The sequence below is a fragment of the Vulpes lagopus genome, chromosome 24 (assembly GCF_018345385.1).
Source record: "Vulpes lagopus strain Blue_001 chromosome 24, ASM1834538v1, whole genome shotgun sequence".
NCBI lineage: Eukaryota > Metazoa > Chordata > Mammalia > Carnivora > Canidae > Vulpes > Vulpes lagopus.
The window spans coordinates 32,305,096-32,326,256 of record NC_054847.1 but is presented as its reverse complement, the minus strand read 5'-3'; the positions used below and the strand labels follow the sequence as shown (position 1 = coordinate 32,326,256).

The following is a 21,161-nucleotide window of genomic DNA, read 5'->3' as shown; positions in this document are numbered from 1 at the left end:
CATAGAGCAGCAGCGTGAAGTAAGAGCGTGTGCGTGTGTCAGTGTTGTGGTTGGATGGAAGTACAGCCGACACGTTGATGTTGATTTTATGAGAAAATCTGATTTATAGAGCATGGGACTGTAGCAATGTGAAAATAATGCTCTCACATAGTAATATTACAGCCTACATAGGTGTGTATATATGTGTACGCTTTGTAAATCTATAAATAGCATGCTAGCATTTAATTTGGGAGTTAGGACTTTCAAAATCAGAAATATAGTACACGGGGAAGTATTATTTCAAAGTGTTTACTTCATTATTTGGTTTCTGTGAAATCCCAGTGCTCAACTATGGATTTGACCTGTGTTTTAGCTCAGGTCCTCTCAACACTGGATTCAATAAAATAATCTGGGGAAAAAAATCCCAATGCCAAGACCCCATCTCTGGAGATTCTCATTTAATTGGTCGGGAAGTGGGGCTGGGCATTGCTGATTTTTAGCAGCTCCCTTGATGAATCTAATGTGCAGTCAGGGTTGACAGCTACTGCTTCTGCCCTGTGTCGATGAGCAGTCGGTGGGGGTATCTAACATCCCCCATGTGGTGAGCCTGTGATCCTGGAGGTCTTCCTGCCACGGTGACCGCGGAGACCTAGAGCTGCTGATGTCTGCAGAAGGGTCCCGTCTCTATGTTCAGGCAGAAAGACCCAGGATGGGCAGTGCAATGGGAAATACCTCAGGAAGGACTGTGTTTTATGTGATGCATACAAGATTACAAACTTAGGTGGAGTCAGGCCTTGAACCCAGTCTTCTGTAGTGAGAGGGTCGAATGTGAGTCTCTGGAGTCAGACTGCAGGCCTGGCTATGTTGGCCTCTGCGTTAGCTGGCTGGTGCAGTGGTGATGCATGTGTCATTTATTCGTCAGCCTGGTAAAGACTTTGGAACTCCTCACTTTTGAGCCGGTTATATTTGGGGAAGAAAAATATGGCACCAGCCACAGTCTTACATGACAGGTCTTAGTTACTTAACCTCTTTTGGCCAAAGTTTTCCTTTTTTTTTTTGTTTAAAAATTTTATTTATTTATTTATGCATGAGAGACACAGAAAGAGAGGTAGAAACACAGTCAGGGGGAGAAGCAGGCTCCCCGCGGGAAGCCTGATGAGGGACTCAATCCCAGGACCCCAGGGTCACGCCCTGAGCCGAGGGCAGATGCTGAACCCCTGAGCCACCTGGGCATCCCTGGGTTTCAGTGTTCTTACGTCTCAGTTAGACGGGTGTCCTGTTGGGCATGAAGATCTGGATTTGCTCTCTGCAGTTGCATGGACTTGATTTAGGTTTCAGACAGACTGGAGTTTGAATTCTGGCTCCATCTCTGGACTTTGTGCCCCTATGTATCCTCTATGAACGAGAGTTATTTGGCCTATTAATGTGATGGTGTAATAGTACCTACCTCAAGAAGTGGTTGCGAGTTGGCGTACGTAGAGTGCTTTGTGCTGCCAGGCACACATGGGTGTGTACACACTGTAATATCAGGCACTTCACGTCCCTGGGAAGACATGTGTATGTTTCCAAATGTCTGGAGTATTTAAATATTTACATGCTAACATTCAGAAGTGTGCATGTGTTTAATACAGAGGGAGCGTGTGCATGCAGTTGGGAGGAGGCAGAGGGGATCTTAAACCGGCTTCATGTGGGGCTCGATGCGGGGCTCGATCTCACCACCCTGAAATGAAGACCTGAACCAAAATCAAGAGTCGGATGCCTAACTGACTGAGCCACCCAGGCACCCTCCCCCTCCTTTTTTTAGACCTTTGAAAGGATGTAGCGTCCCTGATGAGATTGATGCTCTTGACTCGATGGGTTAGGCAACGACGGTCCCTTAGATGGTCAAGAAGTGCCTTGATGCAGACTTGGTGCAGCTGATACAGAAATGCCTCCTCATGCGCAGCCAGGAAGCTGCTGCCTTGTGAAAGCAAAATAAATGTTATCGTGTATTAGCTCAGGAGCAAAGGAACATAATTTTTAATGAATGACGCTTCTCTCTTTAAGCTACTTTAAAGTCATTTGTCACCATCTATGCTCAGAAAACAGCGAACATTCTCACAGAACATGCATGCACATCTTTTGTTGCCGGCTCTTCCCACCCCTGCCTTCAGCGGGAACCCACGCTGTGAACCATACGATGAAGTGTGAGGAATGTTAAGGCTGGGGGAACATGAAGGGGTGGGTGGGTGGGTGTGGGAGTCCCTGTGTGTAACTGCCTTCTAAAATTAAAGATAAATTGTTTCTTAATTACCTGCTATTTCGGAATTAATGTGCATTCCTCTCTCCCACTACTTTGGATGATCAAGGGCTGATCAGACACAGTTATTTTAGGGTATTTTTCCTCTGCTCTGTAACACCTGATATTTAGAAACCGAATCCCCTTCTAGCTCTCCTTTATTTTTCCTGTGTTCATATCAGTGCTCCCCAGGACTTCGTTTGAACAATTCAGCCTTGTCAGAGGAGAATCATGCTCTCCCCGTATTGTACTTAATTGTGCGCCCTGTTGCTTCTAAGCCGTGCACTTTATGTACCTTGTGCACTTGTCAGCAGCGGCATTCCTTTTCATAGTCCCACTAGGTAAGAATGACACCTTATAACCTCGCTTTCTCTCCTTTCTCTTCTTTGTTAGGTAAAAACAAAAGGGGTATTTTGATTTATAAGTGGCAGTCTAGCTTGGCTCTCACCTTCAGGATATCCTTGCACAGGGAAGAAGACGAATGTTTTCTGCTCTATGAACAGCCTATAGAGAATTTGCTTCGCATGTTCTTGAACTTCCTACCCCTTGCTTTGGGTCCCTCCCACGCCATGGAAAGAGAGAGCTGTGGAGAATGTGGATTCTTGGAAATTCTCTGCTGAAGCCAGATGTCTTGCCTCCAGCAGCGGTATATTTGGGGGACGTTAGGTTGCTTGCCTTTTATACAGTTGTGTCAAGGTAATAATTCATGTTGTCTGATCAAACAGTTGGCAGGGCTCAGCTGTCAGGCCAATCTTTTAGAATTTTGCATTGGTAATTTCTGAATGAAATAAAGGCTGCAAATTATATTCAGTCCCGGGAACTTGACCCTGGGCATAAAATTAGAAAATTGGGAATGGTTTGTTAGTTGGATAAGTTTAGTTTTGCAGTCAGCTGATGCTTCATTTTATCTATCATCTATCATCTATCTATCATCTATCAATCATCTATCATCTATCACCTATCTATCATCTATCATCTATCTCTATCATCTATCATCCATCTATTTATCTATCATCTATCATCTATCTATCTATCTATCTATCTATCTATCTATCTATCTATCATCTCTCTATCCATCCATCCATGTATCATCTATGTGTCTGTCTATACCTGTCTTTTTACCATCACTTTTTTGAAGGTGATAACTTTTTATACAATGAAGTGCATCAATGGCAGGTAGAGTTCATTGACATATGTATATATTCAGGTTTAACCACCACCCTAACAAAGTTATGGAACATTTCTGTTATGCCTGATTTTTCCTTATGCCCCTTTCAAGGTGATAAGAACAGCCCATCACAGACTGTCATTCTTAAATGAAGACACATCATCAAAACTCAGTTGTAACTGTGCGGCTAAGACTGACTTTAACAAAACCAACACTCAATATAATTACTTTATTGTAAGTAGAAACATGCAGGCACTAAAGGAGTTGCTTCTCTTGACTGGCAGCTCAGAGGAGGAAGGGAGGAAAGGGTGGAAGTGAGTGGATGTTAGGGCGCAGCGTATTTACTGCAGTTAGCTAAGGATGCTCAGGCCTCGGCTTTTGAGGGACCTGCTTTTCTCTGCTTTAGCAGAAGGAAGGACAAGATGCAGTGAAGGACAAGATGATCCAAAAGGAAAAGTGTCACATGTAGTAGAGGTCAGAGAGCCTTGCTGAATTGTTATTCAATAAGTGCAAGATTGGTAATTGTTATTCAACAAATGCAGGTTTGGTGCAGAGACCAAAGGCAGCTGCCAGGGAGGCTAGAGATGTTAAAGGTATGTATAGAGTACACTGGCCAAAGGATTAGCTCTTTATTAAATCAAAAAAATTATGCCTGGGCACGGCGAAGGAGGGACTTCATAGTGTTTAACATTGTGGGTGGGAGGGTTGAGACCAAGGCAAGGAGGCTGGTGATCCCAATTAAACAGGGCTTATCTTTGATGAGATAGGTCTGAGTTCTTCACCCGCCACATGTCTGTGGGTGTTTGATACCGTTCAGACAGCTCAATTATAGGATTTTGATGCCTTTAGTGACTCAATCAATCATCTGTAGTAAGGTTCAGGTTGTTTGCGTGCTGCAGTGTGCTGGTGAAGACGGCAGTGAGTTCTTTCACTGTAAGAATGGTGGGGTTGCAGCGGGGGAAACACTAAAGCTATTTCGGATTTAAACTGCCTGCATACCATTGGGTCACAAAAAATAGCTTGGAAGACGGACTAAGATAGACATCTCAGTTTTACCCAAATGCCAGCCCTTATTTGTTTTTCTATTTATGCAACATTATTCAAATTGAAGTGACATGCAACTTGGTCCAAAGACATCAAACAAGTAAGACTTCTCTGGAGAGTGGATTCAGAGCAGTTAAAGTGGGGAGGAGAGTGCAGTGGATGCTATGACCGAATTCTGCGTCCAAGTTCAGAATAATTGTCCAAAGTTAGAGGATTCTAGGAAAGCCAGAGCATCGTGCAGAGTCCCCAGCAGTAGTGGCGCATTGGTGCTTTTGCCATCCTGACAAGAAAAGTGCTGGCGGTGTGTTGATGCCATGGGCTTTCTACCGATGCCTGAATTTCCCTTTGAGATTGGATTTCACTAGAAGTCAGTCCGTTGGGGTTTTTGGTGTTCCTCTGATCATCCTCAGAAATGGAGTGAGCTGTTCCTTTTACGTGTTCTGAAATACCCTTTATCCTTAACACATGGCAGCTTATTACTTTTTAAATAAGATATAAATACTTCTTAAGTATGTATGTACTTTTCAAACACATACTTGAATTACCAACTGTTTGTTGTTTTTTTTTAAAAAAAATTGTGTGTTTGATGGTCATATTCCTCTTATGAATAGGCCTGTTATTTCATTTTTAGTACATGCTAATTCTCCTAAGACTACAGCCCTCATTTCCCTGGAGACAACTAAAATAAAACCCAATTTATCAGGATCAGAATATTGTACAACTTGAGAAATTTCAGTTATGATTTTTTTCCCCAACTAAAGTATGTTTCAATTAAGCAAAACAAAACAAAACATGCAGACTTCCTTTCTCTAAATCATGTTTTGAATATAGTCTCTTCTCTCCCCCCAACCTATGGAAAGACTAGTTTTCTTCTCTGTCAATTTTTTCTGTTTTCATATTTTACGTATGGTTGGATAACAAGACTCTAACTTTCCATTTTATAGCTAAAGACCTTGACCTGTTGGTTCTAATAAAGAGTTATGAATCATGCCCTGATAAAATGACCCCCCCCCCCCCGGTAAATTCCCTTGGTGGGTGATAAAACAATGGATTAAAGCAGACACATTTGGTTTCTGTTAAGGCTATTTACAGTGATTTCTCTGCGACAAGCATTTATTTTAGGGCAACCAGATGCTCCTCTTTCAGGGTCCGTCTTGTTACGCATTCTCTCAGTATCCTGGGGAAATCATTGGGGGCCAGCAAATTATCTTCTCTCTGCTAGTACAGTTATATAACTTAGCTCCATCCAGGAGGAGCTGTGAATATAGAGAGGGGAAAAACAAAAAAACCAAAAAAACAAAAAAACAAAACACAAAAAAACAACCCAAAACAAAAAAGCAACCACAGAATGGGAAAAGCCACCTTGGAAAAAAAGAAAAAAGAAAAAGATCACTTAACGAAATCCCATTTATACCGTTTGCTTTCTCTTTGTCCGTATGCTTCGCTTCCTGTAGAGGGGGACTTCAGAGGCAGCCAGCAGCTGTCCCAGGACATTAGTGATGCTCGCTCTCTGCGGTGTTCCTGAAAGAGTGCAAAGTGCCCGAGCCACCTCATGGCTCAGGGAAACCCGAGTGGGGTGTCCTCAGAGCGTTAGGCTTAATGCTTCTACGGCTACATGGCTGAAGAAGACGTTGCTGAAGACCTGCGTATTTATGTACATATTTGGAAGATTTGGACGACTTATTATAGATCATAGTTTTTCAGTTGGCTGGTTGGTGTTGTGTCACCTCTTTAAAGCTTCAGCATCTTCCATCTTTGTCTCTGCCCCAGGTGTTCTGCTTTTTTTTTTTTTTTGACCAATAATAAGAATAATAGCACTAATGATATTGTTAAAACTGTAGTCTGCTTTTCTTCCTAAAGCATCGATGAGTGCTTCCATGTAAGCCTTCGGGAATGTGGAGGAGTTCGTCTTTATTCCTGCAGGGGAGTTCCCGTGAGCTCAGGGAGGCTGTAGATTGGGCCTTCTCCTCCTTAGCCCTGCAGGACTCTGCTGCCTCTGTGCTACCAGCGAATCACACAGTGTGGCCAGCTGGAGAAAACAACACCCCTAGAGCAGACTATCAGATTTCATAGAGGCAAGGTACTTTTCTTCTGTTTCAAGAAAATAACTTCCTTTTAGCAGTGAGAGGGCAATGGGTGCTGAGGACTATATGGCAGCTTTCTTCTCACCAGCTCTGAGAAGTCCAGTCTATGGGAGCAGATTTGAAAGAGAAGAACTGTTTGCTTCTTCAGGGAAGAAATCAGTGTGAAAATTGGATGATGCTCTACCCTAAAGCCATTTGGTATCCCTAGCACGATGCGTGGCAAAAAGTTGGCATTCAAATATTTGCTGAACTAAAATCTCTGTGTTAAAAATATCTGTGATCTGGAAAAAGAAAAATAGCATTTGAGATACTAGGTCCCAATAATGGTTATTGTAGGAATAAGACAACATAATTAATGTCAATGCATGCACTTACATTTGGAATGTTTTTGTATAGTTTGTGGAGATTTCACATTTAATCCTTTTATGATTGGATAAAATTCCCTTGTTCTATATTTTGACCTTTGACTATTTCCATTGTTGACTTTGGAACTGGCTCTCAGGATCTAAGTTTCCTATATGTAAACGTGCCATTTAAAAATTATTTTAGAAGCCTTGATATTATCTTTCAGAATTTAATTTTCTGAACTGAAGTCTGCTTTTGGCAAAAAAGAAAGAATAGGATTGTCTATGTACAGTTGAGGCATAATTCAGGCAAGGTTGTTATATCAATCAAATTAAATTTAGAGAAATAGAGACCAGTCCAAACCTCTAATGTGATAGAAAAATAACTCTTGAGTTTGGTGAGATCTGACACTCCGAAAATTAAATTCAGTTTGATTCAATTTTATTTAATTCAACTAATGAAACATTGCTTTAAACTTTGCACCAGACATTGTGCTAAGTGATAGTGGTTTAGGTACAATTTGTACCCTTCAGTAGCTCACAGACTGGTGGGAGGATAAGTGTTTCCACTAGAATCTGTCCTCTATGAGAGCAGAATTTCATTCTACTCATCTGTGCATCCCTAGTGTCTAGAATAGCTTTTGGCACATAGTTGGTATCAGTCTGCTCAGGCTGCTATAAAAAAATAGCACAAACTGGGTCACTTCAACAACAGAAATTGATTCTCACAGTTCTGGAGGCTGGAAAGTCCAAGATCAAGATGCCAGCAGATTCAGTGTCTGGTGAGGGCTCGCTTCCTGGTTTGAAGACAGCTGCCTTCTCTCTGTGTACTCACATGGTCTTTCCTTGGTGCGTGCTCTTGAAGGGAGAAAGCGAGCTCTTATGGGGCCTCCACCCTCATGACATCATTTCAACCCAATCTCCTTCCAAAGGCCCCACCTCCAAATACCAAGTTAGGACTTCAGTGTATGAATTTTGAGGGGACGCAGTCAATCCCTAACAGTAGGTGCTTGATGAATAACTTTTGAATATAAAAGAATGGATGCATGGTTATGTTGAAGGAAGATTCTGATTATTATGTGCTTGTATGAGAAATGGTCAGCAGTAGGAGAATTGGGTGCACTTCTTTCCGATCCTCATCGTCATCTATAGAAGGTCACGAACAGTGCCATACTTTTCAAATTCTAGATTACAACCTGGCATATTTGTGTTGATTCTGATGTAAACTTCACATCACCTAGTGTTGTCTCAGGCCATCTTCCTGTATGGGACAAAGCATAAATTAGTGATTTCTTTAAGATGGGTAAGTGTCTGGGAATTCTTTTGCAAACACTGAATTCCCAGTTCTTTGTCTCAGGAAAAGGAAGACGAGTCCACCTTATGGAAGCTAGTATATAGCAAAAATGGTCTAGAAACTCTGGATCAATAGTAACCTGACAGGTTGCAAAAACCAAGCTTCTCCCAAAACCTTAAAAATCAAATAAGAGGTGGTTAATCAAGAAAATAAGCTAAAGAGTCATAAAAAAAAGAGGCATGATAACTTACACAGTTTATTTAAACGTACTTTAAAACCTGCGTACAAAGGGGCACCAGGGTGGCTCAGCCAGTTAAGTGTCTGCCTTCAGCTCAGGTCATGATCTCAGGGTCCTGGAATTGAGCCCCATGGCAGGTTCCCTGCTCAGCAGGAGGTCTGCTTCTCCCTCTGCACCCTCCCCCCGCACACTCTCTCTCTCTCAAATAAATGAAAAAAGTCGCAAGAAACCATGCATACACATATTCATTCTTCAATATTTTGATAGGGGAGTTGGAGCATTCTCTAAGTACTGTTCTGACTGAGATAAATAACCGTTTTTCTTTCTTAAATAAACCATGTCTGTAATGCATCTTCCATGATTTCCTGTGTCTTTAGATTGAGAACTTAAATATAATTGGAAGGCATTCTGAGAACAGAATCTTTCTATACTTCTATGGTTTTCTGCAGTTTTGCTTATAAAGCTCCCAATTCCTCACCAATATACTTCTATTAAATCCTTTCAAAACAAATTCATTTTATATTAGTGTTTCACTGGTGTCTCTCAATATTTTATTAAATTATGGAATTGCAGTAACAAGTACAATTGTCACAAACTAGTTTCAGAACAAACTCAACTGATTGCTGATAAAATTACAACTCCATGGGTGGTAGCAGAAATGCATTCTGCCAAGCAGTCAGTTAGCTGCTAGTGGGAAAAAGGTTTAGTAGGTTTAGCACAAGATTTGAGTGGCCTGCAAAACTGTGTTACTAGCAGTCATCCACACTGGGTGATAAGAAACAGCATGCAAGGTCTTTATTGAGTGAAGATGTGTAGCTCATACTTTTAATATAATTTTAAAGGAATTTCAAGAAAATATAAAAAACGGCACTTATGCTTGCTTGACAGCTCAAGAGGGATTTATTTGTGCCAAGAGAAACAGAATAGTATAAAGATTCCTGATTTGGAATTAGAAAACCCATATCCACGTCTCAGCTGTCACTCATAGCTGGATCGGCATGGGCTGCAGTTGGGTCATCTCTGTGTGTTCAGCTGGACATCTGAAAGTTGTCCCGTGAATAAAGACACTTTGGTCAGAGCTCTCCCTTACTAACAGTAGACATTGACTCTTGAGTGATAAAGTAGAAAAAGAGTTTATGGAAAAACAGGTTTTTAAAAATTATTATTTATATATTCATGAGAGACACAGGCAGAGGGAGAAGCAGGCTTCATGTGGGGAGCCTGACGTGACCCGGGGATGGTGGTGGTGGTGGGGACCCGGGGTCATGCCCTGGGCTGAAGGCGGCGCTAAACCGCTGAGCCACCTGGGCTGCCACAAAAAAGAGTTTATCACAAAAGGATGTGGGACAAAATACAGGATCCTTGGGAAGGCTGCAGTGCCAAGATGGGCAAATCTGCCAAAATCAACATCTGAAGTTGTGCACCAGAACAGGTCTTCAGCTGCCACCAAGACATGGATGCAAACGTCTGTGACTTCTAAACCAGGGTATTGCTTCTATCAACCACAGCCAGTGCTGACACCACTGCCGTCAAAGACTCGCCCTCACAGCCACGGCTCCCTGCTGCCATGTGTCGGTGTGCGCGCACGCACGTGCGTGGGAGAGAGTGGGGCTGCTGGGGAGAGCGAGCGAGGACTGTCTCTTCCTATTAAGCCCTAGATCCTGAGTCCAGTCCAGTGTGGATGGGTTTCTTCTTGGTTGGTTACTAGCTTGAGCCTAGTCATAAATAACACAAAGGCAACACGTACCTGGTGTTTTTAGTGTCCATAGCAAGCTCTTCAGATACAAATGAATCCAACAGAGAGAAAGCTTGGGTTCTGAGCTGAGGAAGTGAAGGTCACACATCCACCTGGGCACAGAGGAGCCGTGCTGGAGACACCATCTAGAGCGAGAGGCCCAAAAGATGCAGGCCTAAGTGAGTGGCAAGTGTCCAGGAAGGAGGGTCAAAGGGACTTCTGTTGTTCTTTGAGGAGGCAAGCCGCTGAGCCCGGGAAGCTGGAGGGAGTGGTGATGGTGGTGGTGGTGGTGGTGGTGGTGGTGGTGGTGGTGATGGTGGTGGTGGTGGTGGTGATGGTGGTGGTGGTGGTGGTGGTGGTGGTGGTGATGGTGGTGATGGTGGTGGTGGTGGTGGTGATGGTGGTGGTGGTGGTGGTGGTGGTGGTGGTGGTGATGGTGGTGGTGGTGATGGTGGTGGTGGTGGTGATGGTGGTGGTGGTGATGGTGGTGGTGGTGGTGGTGGTGGTGGTGGTGGTGGTGGTGATGGTGATGGTGATGGCTATGGCTTGCACATGTGGCTTGGCCGTCATTCTTGAGCTGACGAGGACTGAGGTGGGTGTCCAGGCCTTCACTGGCACGTCCCACGCGATGACTGAGGACCCCTGTGTGCCTGCTGGAGAGGGAGCGGGGCGAGGATGCATCCCTACCGGGGTCAGGGAGCTGTGCTGCGGGGCGGTGGTTTCCCAGTTTTAGTGGGACTTGGGCAGCTGGGATCAACCGGGCAAACTGAGGGGGCATGGTTTGAAGGGAGCCAAGCAGCTGTGCCCAGCGGCGCTTGGTCCCCTGATGCCCTGAGGCCTCCGTGGAGCATGGCTCAGCCCCCTCGGGCCTGAGCCCTGTGTGGGGCTTCCAAGGTGGGGGCTCCCGCAGCCAGAGGGCCTGTGGGGGGCCGTGGGGTTCGCACAGGCCGGGAGCCAGGCGCTGGCCTCGGGAAGCAGAGCAGCCGGAGAGGACTCTTGTAGTGAGGCATCGGACAGATGGCCCTTGCACTGGGGCCCCCCCGGACCGTGGAAGCGCTGCTGGCGCAGGGTGGTGGGCAGGCAAGGCCCCGGGGACGATGCCTCTCTGCCCGGGGCATGTAGTCGCCAGTTCAAGGCTCACATGACACCCGCCGGGTGTCAGCCACACCAGCCTGCGTGCCCTGTGGCTTCTTTTGCCTTGTTTGGGCACATGGCGAGAGGAGCGCGGGTGGTCCAGGAGTTCTGGTGAAGTCCAGTCTGAGACTCTCCCAGAAAGAGAGGAGCCGTTTGCCCTGGGCCCAGGCAACTCTTGTAGTGACACGAGGAAGTCCACCCCCTGCCTTTCTACGTGATGCCATCGATGGTGATTCTAGACACATCCTGTCCAGGATGGGAATGGATCCTTCAACAGTGACAAATCTTCATCAAAGTATTTGGGGGCTTTTATGGGAAAGGTGCAGGTACTGCATGAGGTGGAGAAGGAGGAGTAGGGAGTGCTGTGTGGGACGGAAGCCCTGGCTTCCTACACACCACGGGGTTTACGCGCTCGAGCAGATGCTCCGCCAGTGCTTCTCTGTCCACCACAGTCTAGCCGGGCCCTGCACTTGGAAACCATGCCAGGTTCCACGACACTGTTCTCTTGCCCTCGCTCTCATGTGCAGAAAGGACTGAGGTGCAGAGACGTTGAGCGCAGGTGCAGAGGTCACGCGGGTCAGCCCGAGAGCTGGGCAGGAATCCAGTGTTCACACCCTTAGCTCCTGGGCCAGGCCGGGCTCAGGGGAACATTTTTCGTGGGAATAGAGGAGACCCAAGTATGGGGCAGTGGATCTCTGCTGCCGTGGGCCAGACTTCTGTTCCGTCATGACCTGGTTGTACCACCTCTGGTTCCATTACAGAGATCGGCTGCCCAGGTGGTGGCTGAAGAGACGGATGGAAAAGGAACATGATCCAGGGTGTCATTGACCTTTGCTTCCTACTCTGGTCACTCTCAGGTTAGTCTCTGAGCTCCTCGAGCTCAGGGATGATGTCTTCCTTAGCTTGGCAACCCTTTAGTAGCCAGAGCAGTCCGTTGGCCTGCCGTATGTCATGGAAGTGCCTGGAACTCCCTTCCTGGAGCCAGGCCTAGCTGGGGCTGCTCTCGGAATATGTGACGAGAGGAGTCATATCCGTAGAGATGTGTCCACAAATTCTCCAGCATTTTGGGCGTTACTGGTGACACTGGTATTTCATGTTAACGGTTTGGTGGAATTTGCGGATCCTGCAAAGGAAGGAGGTACTTGCTTGATTACTCCGGGGCCTGGTCTGGTGGTCCTGTGCTCAGCTGGAGCCCCCGGGACTGTCCTGCCGTCCCTTGTAGGAGCACCGGCTTCTGGGAGGTGGAGCTGTATTCCAGTAAAGCGCTGGGCAGGCTCCGCTAGATGAGCTCTTAATCTTTCCTAATGCAATACCGCCTTCATGGGGGGAGGGACAGTTAGGGATCCAGCCAAAAATTAGCACTTTCCTGAACAATTAGAGCTGGTCATTGTTCACGGTGCCAGCCAATGAAATTTAAATTGGGTTTCATGGCAAGCGTTAGGTTTCGGGGACAGGTGCTCTCTCTTTTCTCTTACTCTGTTATTCTTTCCACCTGGAGTAACCACAGGAGGCCGAGGCTGCAGCATCCGTCCTTTTACAAGGAAGCAGGGCAAGAAGACCGAGTGCGGCCTGTGAGGGGTGGCACAGCAGGAAGCCACAGTCGGGGGCGTCTTGAAAGGCTGCCCCATGCAAATTATGTGAAAAAAAAAATGAACCTGTGGTCAAGTGTTTGAGAAATCAGGTATTTCCCTCCCCAGCTACTTTTAGAGGAATGTAATGCTGCTTGATCCACGTGGCATCTTCAGACCTTGAAATCAGTACAATGTTGAAGACTGAAGGCATTGACCAGCGCATGGAATCAACGACCTGCTGAAGGAGCATATTGTAAACATGCTTTTTAGATGAGAGAATAACACATTTTTTCCAAATAACTTCATCAGGAAGGCTTCACTCTAACGTATAAGTAGCGTACGTTGAGTTTTTGAGAATTATTACACGAGCTATAGCTGTCCCGTAGTTCACTGACGAAGAATTCTTAACCTGGAGGGTAAAACATTCATGAATTCACCATTGTCGAGGAGAGGATTGGGTTCTAAACACCAATACTAGTTATCAGACTTCTGTATCCGTCAGTAGACAACAGTGATTCACTCAGTTCCCTTGACTGTGGGCTTGGGGCCAGCAGCACTGGCCTGGGAAGTTGTAAAAATGAAAATTCTTGGGTCCTATTACAGACCCACTGATTTGGAAATGCTAGGGGTGGAGTCCAGCAATCTGGTGTAACAAGCCCTCTAGGTGATTTTTTTTTTTTTAAGATCTTGTTTATTTATTCATGAAAGACACAGAGAAAGAGAGAGAGAGAGAGAGAGAGAGAGAGAGAGGCAGAGACCCAGGCAGAGGGAGAAGCAGGCTCCATGCAGGAAGCCCGATGCAGGACTCGATTCCAGGACTCCGGGGTCATGCACTGAGCCGAAGGCAGATGCTCAACTACTGAGCCACCCAGGCGTCCCCCTCTAGGTGATTCTGATGCAAGCTACAGACTGAGAAATTAAAATTACTTTCCATACCTTAGATTAATTTCCATGCATAAGGCTAACCAGGACTGTTACCCCCACTGGTTCTGGGGTCATTAGCATCTTTCTGATGTGACTCCGTCTCCTAGTGACCATCTCCAGAGGGAATATCCTGTGATGGTAAATTAAGAAGTTGGCATTCTGCTTTCTAAATCAATGTCATGTAAAATGTGCTCCTCTTATCCCCGGAACCCTAGGTGAACCACTAATAGCACAGTTCTAAACCTGAATTAATCTATCTTACTGATGGGAGATCAGTCTGAAGCAAATCACCTCTTTTTATTCATCTGTACTAAGAGCACTTGAATCATACTAGAGTTTATTTTCTTAAATTTAAAAGGCATGAAAGCTAAAAAATGGGATTTACCACCAATAATCTGGAATGTCAACAATCCAGCATTAGCTAGTTGGCTATTGACTCTAAGTAGACAAGAGGAAAAACAGCAAATAGGTCTTTCTGGCTAGCTAAGAGGATTTGCTGGTTTAAACATTTTATAAAAGGTAAGTTGAATTCACCAGACACGAAGAAGGTAAATAATGTATGGGAAGCTTTGTTTGTATATTTGCTTATACTAAAAGCTATTAGAGTTAATGATTTACTTCTTCCCTCATAAAAGTCCTTAAAATGAAATGTACCTACCTTTAAATTAAGTTTGATTTGATTTATTCTGGATTTATTTGATTTTGATTTAATATCTTAAATCTTCTTTCATGGCTATATTATAATTCATCGTCCCAGAAGATGAAAGCAGGTACATGCAGGAGAGGAATTCGATACTAGTACAGCTTATGTTCGAAAATACCAAGTGCATGAATGAGAATGAGACACATGTTCAGTAGGAGTTGGTCATCTTTTTTTTTTTAGGATATTTTATTTATTATTCATAATAAATAAAGAGAGAGGCAGAGACACAGGCAGAGGGAGAAGCAGACTCCATGCAGGGAACCCGACGGGGGACTGGATCCCGAGACCCCGGGGTCACGACCTGAGCTGAAGGCAGATGCTCAGCTGCTGAGCCCCCCAGGGGCCCCAAGATGTTTGACTTTTAAGAACAAAATGAATTTCTGATTTTATCATGTGGATGTTTTCTGGTGTATGTTTATGGGCATTTTTTATATGTGGTAAGGTATGTGGAGATAATATAACTCAGCTAAACATAGCAGTAAGGACTAACTAAAAATACACTGGATCCTTATTATGCATCTGCTATAACAATGTATTTAAAAGAGTGCAAGTCCATCTGGTCCCAGTCGGAGCATAGCTTCCAGTGTATTAATACACCTTCACTTTAGGCTATTACCTGTTTTATTGAGGATTCAAAGTGTGTATGTCAAAGACTGTAGTAGCGTATGTCATAAAGGATGGACTGATGTTCAGTTGGTAGGCACCAGTAAGGCCTCGGGTGCCTGTACTCTCCCCATAATTAAATGTGTTGAGTGTCACTTCTGAGAAAGCACAACCCTGAATAGTACAGAGTAGAGGCAGCATGGCTAAGTAAACATCGCTCCAGCTTGTCCAGGGATCTGGAAATATTTTCTGTCTTCGATGTGTCCAGATAAGGATACAACATTCTAAGTCCATGCTGGAAGTCCTGGTAATAGAGAACGATATTTCGAGTACGGAGGAGAGAAGATCATTAAGTGAAGAAAGTGGGTAGAGGTAGACTAAAGATTGAATATGAAAATACTAGGGCAGAGTCAAGGGAAATAGGATACTCCCAAGTGGGCATCTCCAGTTCCTAGTTACCCATCTGCTGGGCCAGATGTGCCACCTGCACTAACCCTATTCTCAGTCGTCTGTCTTTATTGCTTTGTCTCATGTTTTATAGAGACCTTCTGTTGGTTGGTGATAGAAGGTTTTAAATCTAATAATCAAACCACCCAGCTGTTAAAAGTATTCATGCCATAGGACCCAGTTCCAGACAGGTTGACTTTGGCGCTTGGTCATAAAGGTACTTCTGAGTTTACCTTCTTTTGACCTTAAGAAAATAAATACACAGAGAAGAAAAGTCTGGGGTGGGGATTCACTCAGCCTCTGTAGGCTTGTGTACAGAACCAAAAGGCATTAATTGGTTTGCTGACCAAGGCAGTTCTACTAGACATGAACCCCAGCCTGCTCTCTGGGCTGTGTTGAGCTCTGCAGATCCCTCTTCCTCCAGCAGCTCCCACAACTTAGAAACCAAAAGGCAGGCCAACTTCTTCTTTGCCAGCACTCAGTGGAAACATGTCAGGTCTGTTTTTGACATGTGTAGAGAAAGATCAACTTTCTGAGTGGAAAATTGAGATTCGCAGTGCTGAAGAATTACCCTACCGGGGACTGCAATCGGGAGTAAAGCAAACCCTGGTTTGGAGAGGTGGGGGGCTAACTACTCTTCCTTTTGGAGCCGTTGTGTCGGTTTCTGGCTGACAACTTGGTTCCCCATTTGACTTCGTTTGATGACTGTTCCTGTGCTAAAATTCAAGTGTGAGAATCTTGACGCAGTGAGTATTCGATTTACTAAAGGATTTCTACTGCAAGTAGAGTGATTCCAGTAAAGGCTCACGTATCATCAAGGAGCTGGAACCACTTCTTTTCCCAGACGCTTGGATTATTTGGTGGACTCTCTTTGGTGGCCACCCATCTCTTCTCAACACCCTCCACTATTTTTTTTTTTCCTTAGGGGCTCTTCTGTGTAAAGATGCACATCATTTAGCAACTTGGATCCTCTCTTTGAGGTGGGCGCACAAGTCTGTGAGTTTGGACCTCTGAGTGTGCGCCCACTTCATGTTCCTTCTAGGTCTGTGAGCTCCATGCACATCAAAGGATGTGACTAGATGGAAGGTGGAGAATGTCATGAAATTCTTCAAGTCAGATGGCCGTAGACCTAGTTCTAATTCTTCTGGAACACACACACACACACACACACACACACAAATTATCAGCTCCTTTGAAACTTCAAAATATCTTCTCCCTATTGTGTTTCTCTCTCTCCAGCTCCACTTTCCAATTTGTGTGCACGATGTCAGGATGCTGATTGTCTCTCCATGCCTAGATTTAGCTAAGGAGGTTGGTAAGCTTCTTTTTGTCATCACTGTAATGCAAAGACTTATAAACCACTCTGCTTATAGTTGATATTGTAGATGCCGTTTCCAGAGCATTGTATTGCTGTGTAGGCTTATTCCACCCGTGTTCATGTGTAGGCCTTTGGCCCTAAGTGTCCCTGTAGTTGGCAGCTGTCGTGTGGCTCTTAAATGCTGCCTCTTTCTTTGGGCCATTTGTCCACTTAAGCCAGGGTGTCCTGTTGTCCCTTCTCCACATCAGAGTTCTGTGTGCCAAAGAGTACAACTTTGGGCAGCCCAGGTAGCTCAGTGGTTTAGCACTGCCTTCGGCCCAGGGCGTGATCCTGTAGACCCAGGATCGAGTCCCACGTCGGGATCCCTGCACGGAGCCTACTTCTCCCTCCGCCTGTGTCTCTGCCTCTCTCTCTGTGTGTCTCTAAATAAATAAAATCTTTTTTTTTTTTTTAAAGTATAACTTCTGTGGTCTAGGAATTAGTCTTTGATTGTTACTTTGCCGTGGTGCCTTTTGATCCTGACATTCTGGGCAACTGTCTAGAGAGTTTTTTTTTAAAAAAATCAAGGCCTAGTTTTCCACTCCTGGGTATTCTGATTTAAACAGGAGGGTGGGCCCAGGCATTAGTGTTTTTAAGAAGCTTACCATGTGATTCTAATGTTCATCCAGAACTGTGAGTCACAGCCCTATGGTTAGTAGGACTTTCAGGTGATGATCATCCAAATAGGGCCAGCTGAGGCCTCCCTAGGTCTCTAGAGCTCCACAGGATAGACACGATAGTACTCCAGGTGTGGTTCCCATCCCAGCAGTACCGGCACTACCTGGCAACTTGTTAGAAATACAAATTCCCTGGGCCCACCCCAGACCTACTGAATGACGGCTTTGAGGGTGGAATCCAGGAAAGTGTTTTAACAAGGCCTCTGGGTGATTCTGATGCAAGTTAGAGAACCAGTGCTTGAACCCACCATTTTCATGGCCTGATTATTTTCAAGGCATATATTTTTTAAAGATTTTATTTATTTACCCATGAGAGACACACAGAGAGAGGCAGAGACACAGGCCGAGGGAGAAGCAGGCTCCCTGCAGGGAGCCCGACGTGGGACTCGATCCCAGGACCCCGAGGTCACAGGCAGAGTTTACTGAAGTTAAGTAGGAGGTTACCAAGGAGGTCTTTATATTCACATTCCCCACAAGAAATGAGTAACAGTGGCCTATGAGAAATTTCTGTTGCTTCTTTCCAGCTGTGCTGTCCTTGGGGCTGTTCTTTTGACCCCTGCACCATATAGAGCTTAGCTTCTTCCCTTCCCATTAGCTCCTTTGGGTCTTCAAACTATAATCTTCTTATTGTGTTGCTCTCTCTCAGTTTCCACTTGTTAATGTGCATTCACAAGCCCATAAGGAGCATAGACCTAGTTCTAATTCTTCAGAGGGAGAACAAAACCCTTCTGCCCTTTAATTGGATTTACCCTGTCGGACAGCAGTTATAGGGCACACATGTTTTTTCCTGTTTATTTTCTGCTGTATAACCCGAAGCTAAGTGGGCCAGGGTCCACTGTCAGTTCCCACTGCCATAGAGCGTATCAAATACCATCATGGTGGCTCTCCTTCCTGTTGTGACTTGTCACTTGATCCTCTACACCGAAAAGAATCAGGATGGTGCCCAAATACATGACCGAAACATAAAAATTCCAATCCGTTGGTTGCTTTGCCTAATACCAAGCCACCAATCTGGCATATTTTTTTCCTCTAGAACTGAGTTTTTGGGGGTGAGGGATGGTGCAATGCAGATAGAGCCTGTGATCGTCAGTCTTCAAGGTGATGAGTCTGGTCTACTTCATTTCCAAGTGGGTGATAAGGGAAACGCAGTGCTTTAGAATTAACAAAGATAGGAAAATTCTTTCAGGGAATAGATCCTCTCAATGCCAAAGGACAAGTTGAAATTTCTATTAGACTTCTCTAGAAATAAGAACTGTTAATGAATAAATCACCTTGGTAGTGATTTTGAATGTGTCCAAGATGAGGAAGTTTTTACTTTACTTGACAAGGAAATAAAGACAGTGAATAGATGATTCAGTGCACTGCTGAAGGGGCTTCCCATCCATCCTGGCAGGTGCTCCAAGCTCCAATATACATGATAATAGTTTAAATGTAAATAGGGTTAATGAATTTTAATATTCCTCTGAATCGTGTATTCATCCTCCCATTTGCATAGTGACTTATTCCTCAAGTCCTTTTGTAAATATTGTAATGAAATCAACATAAGAGGCAGCACAAAGCAGACGGGCCCGGGGCACACTGGAATCCTATCACAGGATCACAGACCAGGGACTGACGAGTCTCAGAAGTAAACCAGCTGATCCTTCTTTTCTGGTGGGGAATATTCAGTTTAGGAGGTTTTCAAAAAGTAGTTGGGTTCAACTCTCTGTGCCTCAAGGGACAAGGTTTCTGAACTTGCCTTCCATGGAATACCTGCTGTGCTTCCCTCTGAAGTGATCATGGTCCCAGGATGTGTGTGGGGGGGTAGCAGATGAGGGGGGATGGAGGTGCTGCCCCCACCACCTTGGGCATAAACACTGTCGGAGCCAGAGGGCGGCCCCCACCACGGGGCATGCTCAGGCCCCAGGGTTCAGCTGGGAAGCCCTGCAGCTCAGAGCTAGACTCACTGTCTTTAAGCAGTTCCCACTGTTTCTGTTGCCAATTTTGAAAATAATAAGAGTTACTCCTTCCCCTCACCAGTCTTCCTGGCAAAGATAAGATGTCGGTCTTAACTCTTGCGGATGAAGATTGCTATTTAAGTTTAAGGCACTAAAAGATGATTTTATCTTTCAGCTTTTTCTTTACCTCAAGCCATTCTGTAGAGCGATGATACTTAAACTGTTCTTCGCTGAGTTTACTGTACTTAGCTGGGCCTCCCCGCACTTGTACTCGGACTGTTGCAGGGCCCTGAGCTCGTGGATGAGAGCCCAGGGTGGTGCTGGGGTGGTGGGTGAGAGCCCAGGGTGGTGCTGGGGTGGTGGGTGAGAGCCCAGGGTGGTACTGGGATGGTGGGTGAGAGCCCAGGGTGGTGCTGGGGTGGTGGGTGAGAGCCCAGGGTGGTGCTGGGGTGGTGGGTGAGAGCCCAGGGTGGTACTGGGATGGTGGGTGAGGGCCCAGGGTGGTGCTGGGGGGTGGGTGAGGGCCCAGGGTGGTGCTGGGGGTGGGTGGGTGAGGGCCCAGGGTGGTGCTGGGGTGGTGGGCGAGAACCTAGCAGGGTGCTGGGGTGGTGAGTGGGAGCCCCGAGGGTAGGGTTCTGTTCAGCCCTGGGTGTCACGGGGATACTAGTAGGAGCTCAGTCCCAGGCTTGCGTGTGGGGTAAATGAGTTACCTGCAGTAAAATCCTGGGGGGCCTTCTGGTTGCTACGTGCTGAGGAGCTTCAGGTTTTACCAGTGTCTCTGCCTGAGATGCCCTTTCTCCTCCTCAGTAAACTCTTAGGCCAGGGGTCAAATGTCCTTACACGCCATCCCCAAGGTTTCTGATTCCAGGCCAAATGAAATCCTCCCCCCTCTTTCTCTGACACATTCCACCTGTTTTTGCTTTGCACAGCGTTTCTCGAGCCGTATTAAATTTAATCCCCAAATATTTCTCTTATTCCAGAACTATAACTCCCTTGAGGGCTGCACCATATTTTATTTATCTATTTATTATCCTCCAAGACCCGAAACAAGCCCTGGGCATGGCAGGTGCTTGGGGGGCTCCTTGCCGGTTAAGCGTCTGCACTGCGGCAGCACCCCTTGGGAATAGGTTGGGCTGGGCGTTGGCGCGGCCCCTCGTTGCCCCCGGTGTGCGTTTGCGGACGATGCTCATGGCTGTCTGTTCAGTGCAGGGCCTGAGTCCTTTTCTTAAAAGATTTTATTTATTAGAGAAAGCAGAGCGAGAACGAGAGCAAGAGCGGGGGGCAGGTGGGCAGAGGGGGAGGGAGGAGCAGGGAACCTGGTGAGCAGGACCCCGATGAGCAGGACCCTGATGGGCAGGGACCCCCACTGAGCAGTACCAAAATGAGCAGGGACCCCGGTGAACACGGACCCCGATAAACCGGTACCTCGATGAGCAGGGACCCCATGAGCAGGGACCCCGGTGAACAAGGACCCCGATAAACGGGTACCTTGATGAGCAGGGACCCCGCTGAGCAGGGATCCTGCTGAGCAGTACCTAAATGAGCAGGGACCCTGGTGAACAGGGACCCCAATAAATCGGTACCTAGATGAGCAGGGACTCCAGTGAATAAGGACTCTGATAAATAGGTACCTTGATGAGCAGG

At 45.8% G+C, this 21,161-nt stretch overlaps 1 pseudogene; it reads right to left on the bottom strand.

Moving 5' to 3' along the window:
* The window catches only part of LOC121481878, a 64,951-nt pseudogene extending 44,244 nt beyond the window's left edge, over positions 1-20,707 (bottom strand).
* Positions 20,708-21,161: the final 454 nt, after the last annotated feature.